This window comes from Mus caroli, chromosome 6 (genome assembly GCF_900094665.2).
Source record: "Mus caroli chromosome 6, CAROLI_EIJ_v1.1, whole genome shotgun sequence".
Classification (NCBI taxonomy): domain Eukaryota; kingdom Metazoa; phylum Chordata; class Mammalia; order Rodentia; family Muridae; genus Mus; species Mus caroli.
The window spans coordinates 128,314,302-128,328,215 of NC_034575.1; the positions used below are offsets into that span (position 1 = coordinate 128,314,302).

A 13,914-nucleotide genomic window follows, 5' to 3' on the forward strand; every position below is an offset into this window, starting at 1 on the left:
AAAAAAAAAAAAAAAAAAAATTGAGAGAGGGGGTTCATGGATGTAGAAGAAGGAAGGGAAAAGAGGAGGGAATAGGGTAATGGAGTACCTATAATAGGAAAGCAGAAGGGTGATTTCTCAGGACAGAATGAATGAGATAGAAGGGTTGGCAGCATGAATTAAGGGAAAGAAGTGATGAAGGAAGTGTTGTCTAGTTTATCAATTGACACAACATAAAATCACTTCAGAAAAGAGAACCTCAACGTAGAAAGTGTCCTTACAAGATTGACCTGTGAGCAAGCCTGTGGTACATCTTCTTGATAGATGACTGATATGAGAAAAGCCAGTTCTCTGTGAATACTACAACCCCCGGGCTAACAGTCCTGGGTTCTATAAAAAAGGCAGGCCATGTAAGCCATGAGAAGCAAGTCAGTAAGCATAGCTCCTCTATGGCTTCTGCTTCAGTTTCTGCCTCCAGGTTCCTACCTTGAATTCCTTCCGTTTTCCTTCAATAGTGGACTATGCAGTGTGAGTATAAGCTGAAATAAACCTTTCTTCTCCAAGTTGTTGTTGGCTATGGTGTTTATCACAGCAGTAGATACGGGCAAGTGAGATGGCTCAACCTGTAAAGATTCTTGCTGCCATGCCTGAGAAAATGAGTTCAATCCCCAGGAGCTGCATTTAGGAAGGGGAGAATTGACAGCAGCAAGTTGTCCTCTGACCTCTGTCCTACACATTCATGCTCTAGCACTCATGCCCACATGAATATGCAAAATAAATAAGTAAGTAAAATCTAAAAAAAAAAAAAAAAAAAAAGAAACACTAACTAAGAGGGAAATGAATGAGAATGAAGTATAATGATACTTTGATATGTATAAAAGTGCCATAATGAAAACTGTTGCTTTCCAGAATGGTAAATCAAGCACTGTGGTGTGAAATGGGGCCACTGATCACGCTACTGCTGCTGGGCAGATAGAAACAAAAGTGCCATGTATAGTTCTGTTGATATTTTCACCAAGCTCACTCTTGCTGACAGCCCTGGGATGATCTCACTTCCTTGCATGGCCAAGAGGGCATCCAAAGAATCCACGTTCCTAAATTCCATCTACATGTTGACTTTTATTAATCCATTCTCCAGAAGAACTCGCTGCTTCCTTGCCACTGAGAATATGTTTCACAAGATTTCTATTACACTGTTCATTCATTCTATTAGGATTTCAGGTCTGGTTTTTTGTTTTGTTTTGTTTTTGTTTTATTTTATTTATTTTTTAATTAGGTATTTTCTTCATTTACATTTCAAATGCTATCCCAAAAGTCCCCCAGACCCTCCCCCTCCTCCACTCCCATACCCACCCACTCCCACTTCTTGGCCCTGGCATTCCCCTATACTGAGGCATATAAACTTTGCAAGACCAAGGGGCCTCTCTTCCCAGTGATGGCCGACTAGGCCATCTTTTGATACATATGCAGCTAGAGTTAAGAGCTCCAGGGGGTACTGGTTAGTTCATATTGTTGTTCCACTTATAGGGTTGCAGACCCCTTTAGCAGCCTTGGGTACTTTCTCTAGCTCCTTCATTGGGGGCCCTGTGTTCCATACAATAGCTGACTATGAGCATCCACTTCCGTGTTTGCCAGGCCCTGGCATAGCCTCACAAGAGACAGCTATATCAGGGTCCTTTCAGCAAAATTTTGCTGGTGTATGAAATGGTGTCAGCGTTCGGAGGCTGATTTGTTTTGTTTTGTTTTGTTTCTTGTTTTTGTTTTTGGTTTTTGACAGTGCTAAAAATCAAGCCTCAGCAGGCTGGAGAGTTGGCTCAGAGGTTAAGAGCACTGACTGCTCTTCCAAAGGTCATTTCAGTTCCCAGCAACCCCATGGTGGCTCACAACCATCTGTAATGAGATCTGGTGCCCTCTTCTATCATGCTGTTGTACATGCAGGTAAAACGCTGTATACATAATAAAAAAATCAAGCCTTAGGCTTTATCCACGTCAGGCAAGTTCTCCAGTACTGAGCTACATCTCTATTCATGCCCACAGAGCTGTAGCCCCCATAGCATTGCTAAACCGTTCACTCATGCATGGCGATATACAAAGTGCATTATCGTCAACTCTATCCAAGCCATCAAAGAATTTCCCTTTTGTAAGGGACTTGTGTCACGCTATCTGGATACCTGTAGCCCACAGCCAATCACCAGTTATGGCCCTGCTGACATCATCTGGCAATCATTGCCCCCGCAATCTACGCTCCTGCTTTCACTTTCAAGTGAGGTTGCCTCCATTCCTTACTCATGATTAATCCAGGAGACGGAAAATCACTGGCTTTCATTTCGGTCCAAGAAAGAACGGTTAGTGCATTGATGAAGGATGGAGTGGACACAGATAATTGCAAATACTACCTGGGTTATCCATATTCCTCTCACACAATCTTACATTGTTGAGGTACACTTTAAGTTTTCCTTCATTCTTGTGGTAGAAAATCAGGTCAGAACCCCTCGCTGCTGTTGTACTAACAGCATAATACATATGAAAACTATAAGTGTTAAGTTTAAAAATGTCTTGCGCTGGGCTGAGAGATGGCTCACTGGCTGCTCTTCTAAAGGATCAAGATTCAATTCCCAAAACACAGAATGCAGCTCACATGACTCCATTCAGGATCCTACATCCTCATACAGACATACATGTATGTAAAACCCCAACACATATGTGTGCATCCTGAGTTTGGATTATGGGTGAAAAAAAGGATGAAACTGAGGTCACATGGGAGTCAAGACAAGCATCCTGGGCTTCAAGGAATAATGCAAACACAGCAGGTCAAAAAAAGCATCAGAAAGTCATTGTGTTAGCACACTGTACATGTACTGAGAACCTCTATGTTCATGTCACAATAGTCATATTCTAACTGGAGAAGCAAAAATACCTGAGACAGAGATCTACTATTCATTTCTTTAAAAATGTGTGAGTGTGTGTGTGTGTATGTTGCATATGTGCATGAGCTTGTGCCAAAGTGTGCGTGTGTGTGCAGTCCAGTGGGTTATTTCTCTTAGGGATTCATATAGACAGACACTTATCTTAGAAAGATAAGTGTTTGTGCCTCCTAAGCCATTGCACTGCTTTCTGACATCCCTACCTACCCACTTTGTTTGTTGTTTGTTTGTTTGTTTTTGAGACTCATCATGTAGCATGTGCTATCCTGGAGCTTGCTATGTAGACCAGGCTGGTCTTGAACTCATAGAGATCCACCAGGCTCAGCCTCCCAGGTGATGGGACCTGGCTCATTCATTCACTAATCCCCTCATTAACAGAGGGCAAATTGCAGCACATGTATCACAAAGGCCACAAGCTCTGAAACAAGGGCCCTCTGAAGAAATTATTTAAGAAGAGAAAAGAGCATAGTGGGAGAAACAGTAAGAGAGGGTGATGTGAAAACGTCACCAGCAGATCCAGTATTCTATACCATTAATGAACATAAATTACAACTAATGAAAGAAGGTGCCAGAAATACTCACATCTACCCAGCAGTTCACTAGCACTGAAGCTAAGGCTGGCATTGGGTGTTTCGAATCCCCACCTAATGCTTGTCCCACTACAAGTTCTTACCACTCAAAAGCCAGATGATGTTCAGTCTTTCTGTGTAAAAATGAGTTTTACGTGGATGAGAATGAAACAGGAGATTCCAGGTCTTGGAATTCACTGTGTCCATATGCTGCAGGGGACCTTCCCAGCATGGAGAGGAGAGCCAGAGGGGAATCTCGGAATCTCAAGCTGACTGACTAGCAATCAGGTGTGTCTTTATTTATACAATTTCCATAGAACAAAGACTGACTAGTGATTATCCAGGTGGTACAGAATATATGTTTGATTTTTCATTACATGTCCAGTCACAGTTAGAAAATACAAATGGAACTAATTCTTCTTATTGTTATTAGCACCATAACTCAAATTTAAAGAATTTAAAGAATGTATCCTCCAAAGCAAACACATTTAATATATCACACCTGCTTTTAGGATGGCACTGTTTGATGCTTGAAAGCACTGCAGACAAATGGAAAATCTGAACTGGTCTTTTTACAAATAGCAAATACTCATACCTAACTTCTTTTACTATATGTTTCATCATCTATGCTATAAAATAGGCAGTGTTTACTTTAGTCAACCTATCTTATTTACTGAGTTATATTCCTTTACGAGTGTACCCTGTATACTCCCTACCTTTAAACTACGTTTTTAGAGACCTCTAACCCTATAATACAATTAGACTAGAATCTGTAACCTATTCTCCTGACCAGTCAGAGTTTGTCAATTATCTGCTTGCCAGGCATCAAGTACACTATTTGAGTTTGCCCAGGGGCAGATACCCAAAGCAAATTCCTGGAGTAACGGCCTCATCTAGCTATGTGCTTATCTGTGCTTAATGATCCTCAGGGCATAAAGAAGACTTCCAAATAGCGGCCAAATAAAGTTAATTTTAGGATTTTTCCTAAAAGGACTCAGGTATGATTTTTCTCAGAAAAAGTTGAAATGATTCACAATGCAGGAAGTCCCTAATTATGCACTATGCAGAGACAAAAACCCAAGAGTTAGAGATAGAAGTACAGCGATTGCCACAATCAGCTCAGCTTTGCTGGAACTGTGTTAAGCAGCTGTGGCAGCTTCATGATGCTCACCATTTCCAGTGGCTATGGCTGCACCAATGTACTGTCATAGTATCTTCTGCTACTAAGCCTCAGGATGGACAGGCTTCTGAACCCCATCCCTGCACACAGATAGGATTTGCCACTTACCCACATCCTTACTGCTAAGACTATAAGAATATTCTAGCACTCTGTTCTTTTCTTCTACCAGAACCCAGGCTGTCTCATACCAAGCTGTCAGCTTCAAGGAACCTTGAAGGAATCAGATATTGAGGCCAGGAGGGAAATTCAAGTAGCAAGAAGCCAGATAGGCCCACCCAGATTCCAACCACACTGACTGAATTTGTGGAATGTAACTATAAATCAGATGGAAGACCAAATGTCCAAGTCAGATTTTTGGCATCCCTTTAACCTTTCCCTGCCTTGAATCACAAAGTACATCACTTCTGCTTCTCATACTGACAAATCCTGCTGCTGTGCCCACCAACTGATTAGAAGCAGCACTAAATTTGGGGCCAAAGAGTCATTGAGCATTTAGGTAAAAGTCAGCAGGAGCCAGTCCAGCAAACACGACCTCAAAGAGGCTGATCCTAAGCATGTGTGTGTGTGTGTGTGTGTGTGTGTGTGTATGTGTGTAGGTGTGTATGTGTCTGTATGCCTCTGTGTGTGTGTGTGTGTCTGTGAGTGTTTGTGTCTGTGTCTGTGTGTGTCTGTGTTGCTTGCACTTGAGTAGATCTACATGCCACTGTGATCAGCCAGTGTCCTCTTCTATCACAGTTACCAAGGAAATACAGTTCTACTGGTATCCTTGAGGCAGTTTCCAGAAAAGTTAAACTGAGCATAAAGGACCCACCCTAAATGTGCAAGACACAGTCATGGATTTCATCCCAGCTTGAATAAGTAGGAGAAAGTCATGTCAAATGTCATGCTGCAGCCTGTATCCCATCATCAAGGAATCCCAGGACTGCATCAGCTACATCATAAGTTCAAAGCCAGCCTGAGGTCCATGAGACAAGTAGGAGGGAGTACATTCCCTCCCATCTGAAAATCCTCCCCCTTCTGCTATCAGAACCACAAGGTCCCACTGCCATGCTTTGGTCTCACCTTGATAGATGGCACCCTCAAATCGTAAACCTAACTAGTCCTTCTGCCCCTAATTTGCTTCTTGTGAAGTCTTTAGTCCTAGCATGCAACTCAGTTGGTGCAATGGGAATGGTAGGCTTCTACCCTTAATTAAGAATGAGAGGAGGATGCCTGCCTTGAATATCAGCACACCCAGGAAAGAAGGTACATTATCCAAAAGTAAGTGACCCAGCTATACATGAACCTTTCTTCTCATTATTATTCTAGGTGGAGAACTCAAAGAAATTCTTAGAAGCCTGAGAATAAAAGATTCCAGTCTTTAAACTTGGATGTATCCTTAGGCATTTCTATATCTAAACCCACCTTTTCTTTCTAAGAAGAAAAAGTATAACAAAACAATCAGAAACAGAGAGCTATATGCTTTTTTCCTTTGGTCACAGAGTGATAGCACTTAAACTCAGACAGAGGCATGGTGGCTCACATTTGAATTCCAGCCTTGGGGAGGTAGAGGAAGGAGGATAGGAGGTCCAAACTCATCTTTGGCTACACAGTAATTTCAGAACTGCCAGAGATATGTGACACCCTGTCTCAAAACAAATAACAACAAAAATCCAATAACAACTAGGAAAAAAATCCCCACAGTAATAATACCAACACTGATAATAATAAACAAAAATAAAATAAACTCAGGACCTGGACTCGAGACAGAACTCTCAGTCGTTTCAGAACCTGGCAGCTTTACCTTCAGGGAATTCATTTCTTCTCTCATTTTCCCCATTTGGAAACTGTGTCCAAGGCATGAGCTAACGAATAGAGAGCATTCAGCACCCACGCCACTAGCCCACACTGAATCCAAGTTTCCTATTATTATCTGTTCACTCCCACCCACATCCATTTCCTACAGGGCATCAGCACAGACAGATGTAAATACAGGGAGCATGTGGGGACCAAGACCAGCTAAACTTGCACTGCTGAGGACAGATCTGAAGTGACAAGAGTACAGGTGCAAAAGAAATGTTCATGAACACAAAGACGTAGGTGCTGGGTTATCCTTTTTATGGCTGTATCCCTGGAACCAAGGCTTACTGAATAGGTCAATTTGTCTATAAATGTATCCCTGGGTCTGCAAGTCATTCTTATAAGAAAATCACTACAGAAACTGATTGAGCATATCAAACTGCAATGACAACCATGGGAAAAAATGTGTTTTTCATTTATCTTGGATAGATAGATAGATAGAGATATATATTATAGATATATTATAGAGATATATATTATATGTAGAGAGAGAGAATATGTGTGTGTGCCCATGTATGTAGGCGCATACATGCATATACCACAGCTCATTGTGTGCAGCTCAGAGAATACCATTTGGGCCTTGGTTCTCTCCTTCCACCTTTACATGGGTTTGGGGGTTCATCTTGGCTTTTCAGGCTATATAACAAATATCTTACCTACTGATCCATTTCTCCATCCCAAAGAGTTTCTTTAAACAGTATTAGACAGAAAGTATCATGGCACCCAGTTGCTGCCCAGTGAACACATTTTTTTATTCATTCTATCTTTGGGCAAGCTGATGTTTTCTCTATAAAAATGATTTAAACTTCCTTGCTAAACACACTGATCTCTGAGTAAAAAGTGGATGCTAACAGTTACTCTGGAAGTTGAGACATGAAAATAGAAGGTTCAAGACCTGACTGGGCCACGGAGTCAGTTCAGCGCCAGGTTGGACAACCAAACACCTGTTCAAATGTAGAAAGTAAAAAAGGACTGAAATAGGGCTAGAGAGATGACTCAGTGGTTAGAAGCATGTATTGCTTTTGGAGAGGACTCCAGTTCAGTTCCAGCACCCGACTCCAGTGGTCCCCAGCTGCCTGCAACTCCATCTCTGGATGATCAATGCCTCTTGGCTGCACTCACGTGAACATACTCACATTTTGGTGTATGTGTCTATGTATGCAAGTAATATAGACACAAACGTAATGTAAAAATTAATAAAAGAAAAACTGTTGGAGAGAGAGAGAGAGAGCTAAGGGTAAGTGACAGGGCTGTGAGTTCATTCTCCAGCAATGAGAAAAAAAAGAGAGGGATGGGGAGTTGGGGAGATAATAATCAATTCAGTACAAGACTAAGAAAAATTACTCCCTTTTCCCACAATGCCCATGCCCTAGATCTCTGGAACCTATTAATATCTTGATTTTATTAGTATTAAAATAGCAAATGGAAATTAACATTGCAGATGGGATTAATCAAATAAAGAAAAACAGAGTGAGTCTGGTGTGTCACAAGTATCCTTAAATGGTCAAGAAGGAGGCAAAGCATCAGTGGGAAGGACTAAAGCATCAAACAAACCCAGGCAGTGTGGGGTGTGAACATGGACAAAGAGGCATGAACTCAGGAATGTGCCAGAAGCTCTAGAAACAAGCAAGACAGGGAACTGAGTTTCCTTTAGAGTCCCCAAGACAAGAGATCATCCTACTCATGTTTGAATGTGTGTTTTATGCCATCATTTTTGCTTTGGTATGGTGTGTGTGTGTGTGTGTGTGTTTCCATTGGTTACAGTAACCGCAGCACAGGTGAGATCTCACAGCATAACAAAACAGAAGTGTAGATAGAATCACAGACCGTGCAACTTCAGAGCATGTCACGTTGTTGTTGAGACCACAGGGAGAGGTGCGGAAGGTGGGAGAATGATTCTGTAGGAGGCAGCTGAGTAGCCCGCAAGAGGTCCTGACTATCTCTAATACACTTTTAATGGAATGTAGCTGGGCACATATATAAAAGACTAAAGTTTTGTCATGGGTTGAATTGTGACTCCCCACTCCATTCATATTTGATATGGTAGCACCTCCTATCCCCAAATTTGACATTATTTAGAGACAGAATCTTTCAAAAGATGAGATAAGTAGGATTGGTATTAGCCTAGTATGACTGATCTACTTACAAAATAAATGAAAGGGAAAGGCAGATAAGCATAGGTGGGGAGGGATGTTATAATATAAAGACAGCCATCTACCAACCGCAGAAAAAGGCCCAGAATAGATCCCTCCCATGGAGTGCAAGAGCAACAGTCCTGAAGACATATGTACTTAGTTCTGTATGTACTTGGTTTCTATAACTTGAAACTAGAGTTTTGGTTGTGCAAACCCTGATTTTTTCTGGGGGGAGGGGCTTGGTTATAATTTTCAATGGCACAAATACTTCGTGATGTCTCAGTAAAAGGATCAGTCTCCTGGCTGTGAGTGGAGATACTGATGGCAGCAAGATGATAAATCAGGCAGTTAGCAAAGTCCAGTGTCCATCCAGGTCTACTGAAGTGTGCCAGCAGTCCCTGGCTTTCTTCCTACATCCACTGATGGCTCTTACTAAATAGTGAAGGAAAGACATGGTCTTATATACAGAAGAAACTCACATGGAGAGAAGAATCTTTACAGAAGGAAGTACTACAAATGAGAGAGAGGCGGAGTGAAGGAGGGATGGAGGTGGAGGGAGGGGGAGTATGGGAAAGGGGGAGAGAGAGAGAGAGAGATTGAGGAACTGAGAGAAAAAAGGTTTGGCCCAACAAAGGACAACATGCAGTTTTGAAATATGATATAATACAAATATTATCTCATTTAAAGTATCCATCGCCTTGTGCAGTAACTGTAATCTGAATACCTAATTCTGAGACTGAGTGCGCTGAACCCAAGGTACTCATTACAGACCCCCAGGTAAGTAATGTGCCCTCATTCTTTTTATACTCCTGATACTGGCTGTTCCTTCTCAGAGAATCTCATCTTACTGTTCTCTTTGCCAAAACTGAAGTTTTCATGTCATAAAAAGCCAGAAGTCAAAAGCCACAAGACACTTGTTCTAAAGAAATACCATCAACACCTTGGTTCTCATACAGCCAGCCTGGCCATTCCACCTCTAGTTCCCTCTCCCTTTCCATTCTTCTCCCCAGACTTCAAACCACCCAGATTCACCCTCTGTACCTCTCCCTCCCTCTGACCGCAGAAGCCAACTGGTACCTTGTCCCTCCTCCGGTCACTCTGGTTTCAGATGGAGCTGGCCAGTCAGGGGACTGGAAGAGACAGGTGAGGCACAGCAAGGTGTGCCAGCTTTAAGGAAAGGCTTTCCAGTCTCAACTTCCTTCAGTGGGGCGTGGCTGCCCTCAGAGGATGAAGGAGGAGCGCCCCACAAAGGGAAATCTGCGGGCTCTGAGGTTTCCGGAACTCAACCACACAGCAGTCAGCAGGAAACCTCGGCTGAAACTGTAAAACTTGGACTTGTTGCCAAGCAAGGCGCTCATTTTCGATTGCGAGGTGAATGAACAGTGCAAAAGTCTGTTCATGGAGACTCAAAGTCATGGTGAAGGCCAACAGCGCCACCGCCTGGCAGACCCTGCAGCAGCCGTTTCCCCGGGAATTTGCAATTGTCTGGAAGACTCTAGGCATGGTTCTACCGAAAGGCTTTGCCAGGTGCTACAAGACCAAAGGAACCGCCACCACGACACCGAGAAACCTAGGAATAATAAATACAAAAGAAAGTCCTAAAAGCACGTCATCAAATATTTAGTACGAAGCTTTAGAAACCCATTATTTTCTGGAGCTTCCTTCCTTTTGGGAAAAGGTGTGTGGGAAAGTGGAGTTATACACTCCTTTGTCTAAGTCCTCTTGATGTACAGTTGAAGCACGGAGGGGAATTATAATTCAACTGGTAAATTTATTTCATCAAAAGGGTATTTTTAAAGCCTAAAAGATGTTCAATCCTGAGGCACACTGCTTTGAAACTGTTTCAAAGACATTTAACATCAAGTGAGTCAAACGATTCTTCTTACTTTATCTGAAAGCAAGGACACCCCAAAGAGACTGCAACGCCTACCCATGCCCCAAGCTTTCCCTGAAATGTTTTCCTGGCAATAAAAAATCACCAGAGAAGCTCTGGTGGAGCTGTGGTCAGATCTGGAATTTCTGCAGTGGTGCCTGGTACCTTAAGCAATTTCCCCCAGTACTGAAGAAATTTAAGCCAGGCGATCAAAACGGCGGGACCCAGATAGGAGAAGATGGGCTGGTGATTTATGAGGTCCCTTACCACACTGAGGATTCTTGGGGTCAGAGGGAAATTTTTGTAAGGTTTAAAAAAAGGTATTGTAAAGAAAAAAAAAGTATTGTATGATTAGCTAAAAGCAAGGAAGTAAGTACGGGCTGTTGCTCTCAGTGTGACCTTGTGTTAACACTGGGTTGGTGTAAATCAGAGAATGTTGGTCATGGGTAAAGGTCCATATGAGAATTATGTTAGCTTTAAGTTCTGTCAGCTCAGTAATACATTAGTTTTCTATTGCTGATTTAACAAATTACACAAATGAAGTTGCTTAACTAACATAGATAGCTCAGCATGCTGAATTTTCAACAAAGGTCTCCTTGTACTAAAATGACTGTATATATTCCTTTCTGGGGAATCTGGGGAAAGATCAGTTTCCTTGTTTTTCCAATATCTAAGACATTTTCCAGACTCCTTGGTCTGGCCCAAACTCCTGGCTACTGTAGTCATTATCCACAGTGGAGCATCACTGCTGGGTTAGCTTCCAACTCTGTTTGAGCTTTCTCGGGGCTGAGGAATTGCTACCAGACTGCTTACTCCATAACCTTTTCTTCCACCTTCAAAGCCGGAAAGGCAGTAACAGGTGGAGCCCTTGCATGTTTTTTCAGTCAGAGAGATCAAAGCCAGGACTTCACATAGACTAAAAAGTCCTTTACTACTAAATTACACCCCCAGCCCAAGTTTTCTTTTGGGAGAGGGTTTTTGGGTAAGTCGGAGGTTAGGAAATTGGAAAGGGAGGAAGATTCTCACTGAGACTGCTTAATGCTTTCAAGACAGACATCAGCAAACAGTACTCAAAATGCTTGCGATTTGGTTGAAAATGAACCAGTAAAGCAGTGTGGGGCTCTAATCTGGCTGATTCTGTCAAATAGGTGACAGAAATGACAAATAGCTGTGCCTTCCTGGCCCAACATCCAAAAGAGCTAGAAAGGTAAGTTCACAGCAGTACACTTGGTTAGCTCTCATCTTCTGTCTCATACACCCATCCTGACATTTGGATTTACACGGAGCAGCCTGTAACTCACTGCAAGATTAAATCAACAGGCATAAAATGTGTTTATTTCTTTTTGTATCAGCCTGACGAGATGGAGTGTCACATGATCCTTGGCAGATGACAGTCTTTCAGCTAGCCTGAATAAAGCAGAGGCTTGCTACAGCTCTTCTGTGTACTTTATTGGTTCACCTATCCTGCTTTCTGGCCCGAAGTATTACCCTTGCCCTGGATTCCTGTTTTCATTAAAAGCTTTCTTAACGTTTTACTGGTGTCCATTTCCTGTCTGGGAACAATGCTTATGGGAGATGTCACTAACCTTCGGCTGCCTCATCCAAAAACCAGGTGATTCCTAGTTATGCTGACAGTTTCGCTATGGGTGATCTTGAAGTCACTGGAAACTTGCGCTGGCCTGGCAAATTCTTGTGATCCTCCTGCCTCAGCATCCTGAGTATTGGTATTACAGGAGAGCAAAGTCACACCTAGCATTTATGTGTTTGACTGTTTATGCATCTCTAGACAAACAAACAAAAACAAACTGTCTTAACAAAAGCAATAGATCAAAGAGGTTCATTTGGTGCGCAATGCTTGCTGCCAAGACAAATAACTGGAGTTTTGTCTCAGCTCCCATGCTGAAGGAGAGGAATGATTCCCACAATTGTCCTCTGACCTCCATATGCATACCTACCCTGCAAGCATGCGCGCGTGCGCGCACACACACACACACACACACACACACACTTTTTCTCAGTCTCTCATGCACACATACACACACACACTTACATAAATAAGAAAATAAACAAATGTAATTAAAATGTTTTCAAAGTAAAAATGTTTAAAAAGAATCAAAACAATTCATGTACCTTATCAAAGCATGGTGAGCAAACGTGAGAAATGTCAACAAGAAGCAAAAGTACAAACACTTTGTAAATAAGTGCAGATGGAGCACCATGTTCTTAAATGGCCAATAGATCATGAAAACAAAACAAAACAAAACAAAAACAGGATAAAAAATTTAAATTCCTAGAATCAAATGAAAATGAAAGCACAACTTACCAGAACCTTGGGGTAGAAAAGGAGTTCTAAGAGAAACGTTTACATCAGTGGATGTTTGCATGAGAAAAGAATCAGAGGTATTGCAAGTAATTAACCTACTAATATCCCTTAAATTCTCCTAGAAAAGGAGCCAAGCACCAAAGAAGTAAATAACAGGGGAAATCCAGAGTAGGAGTGTGGGTGGGCGAGGGGGTGACGTGGCACACACTTGTAATGCCAGCCTTTGGGAGATGGGGGCAGGAGGATCAGAAGTTCAGAGGGCAGTTTTGCCTAACATCTTTTCTCTAGAACTCACAGAATCTGTGAGTGTATAAGCCATCAACATTCCACCATGAACTGGAGGGGGGATTACAAGATCCCAACCACATCGGACAAGCTATAGGCAATTAACAGTTTCTAGAGGAGCGGGGGACCTTTTATTCACCAGTATAACCATTAGTTAAGGCACCAGTACTCCTGTAAATCACCCTTCATCACCTTCTTGCGAGCAACCCAAGTGACAGTCATTGAGTAACACACACACACACACACACACACACACACACACACCAAGAGACATTAAGTAAGATCAGAATTTACTGGGAAGAATAAATAGAAGGGGACAAGAGATAGTGGAGATACAATCATAACACAGTACATCCATCTGAAATTGTGAAAAAATAATTTTCTAAAGAACTTAAGCATTTCCAGACAAGCACATTTGTGATTTGCTGCTCCTGAAGCACTGGGGGTGTGGGGTTTACATACTGAACCCCATCACTTCTTTGATCTTAGCTCAGATGTCACTTCTGCAGTAAAGCCTTTCCTGACCACCCACACCATCCCATCTTGCTACATCCATCACTCTTATCAGGCTCCCTCTCTTTCGGGACTCACTATCCCCAGACATACTAACAATTCTTTGTTATTCATCCTCTCTGTTGCATAACTCTATAACACAGTTTTATCTTGCTCATAGATATAGCCTCAGAACATAAAATAATACGTGGCACATAATAGTCACACAGTATCTATCTGTGTGGAGGATAGATAATGTCAGAAATCCCTGGCTTATATTCCCTTCTGGAGTAAGCATAAAGTGCTTCTGTAAGG

At 42.1% G+C, this 13,914-nt stretch overlaps 1 protein-coding gene across 1 annotated transcript in view; it reads right to left on the reverse strand.

Moving 5' to 3' along the window:
* Positions 1-9,810, reverse strand: part of Styk1 (serine/threonine/tyrosine kinase 1) — a 53,729-nt gene extending 43,919 nt beyond the window's left edge. Inside the window, exon 1 of the mRNA XM_021165778.2 lies at positions 9,704-9,810. The gene's annotated coding sequence lies outside the window, so the exon portion shown is untranslated. The remainder of the gene's footprint in view (positions 1-9,703) is intronic.
* Between the last annotated feature and the right edge of the window lie 4,104 nt (positions 9,811-13,914).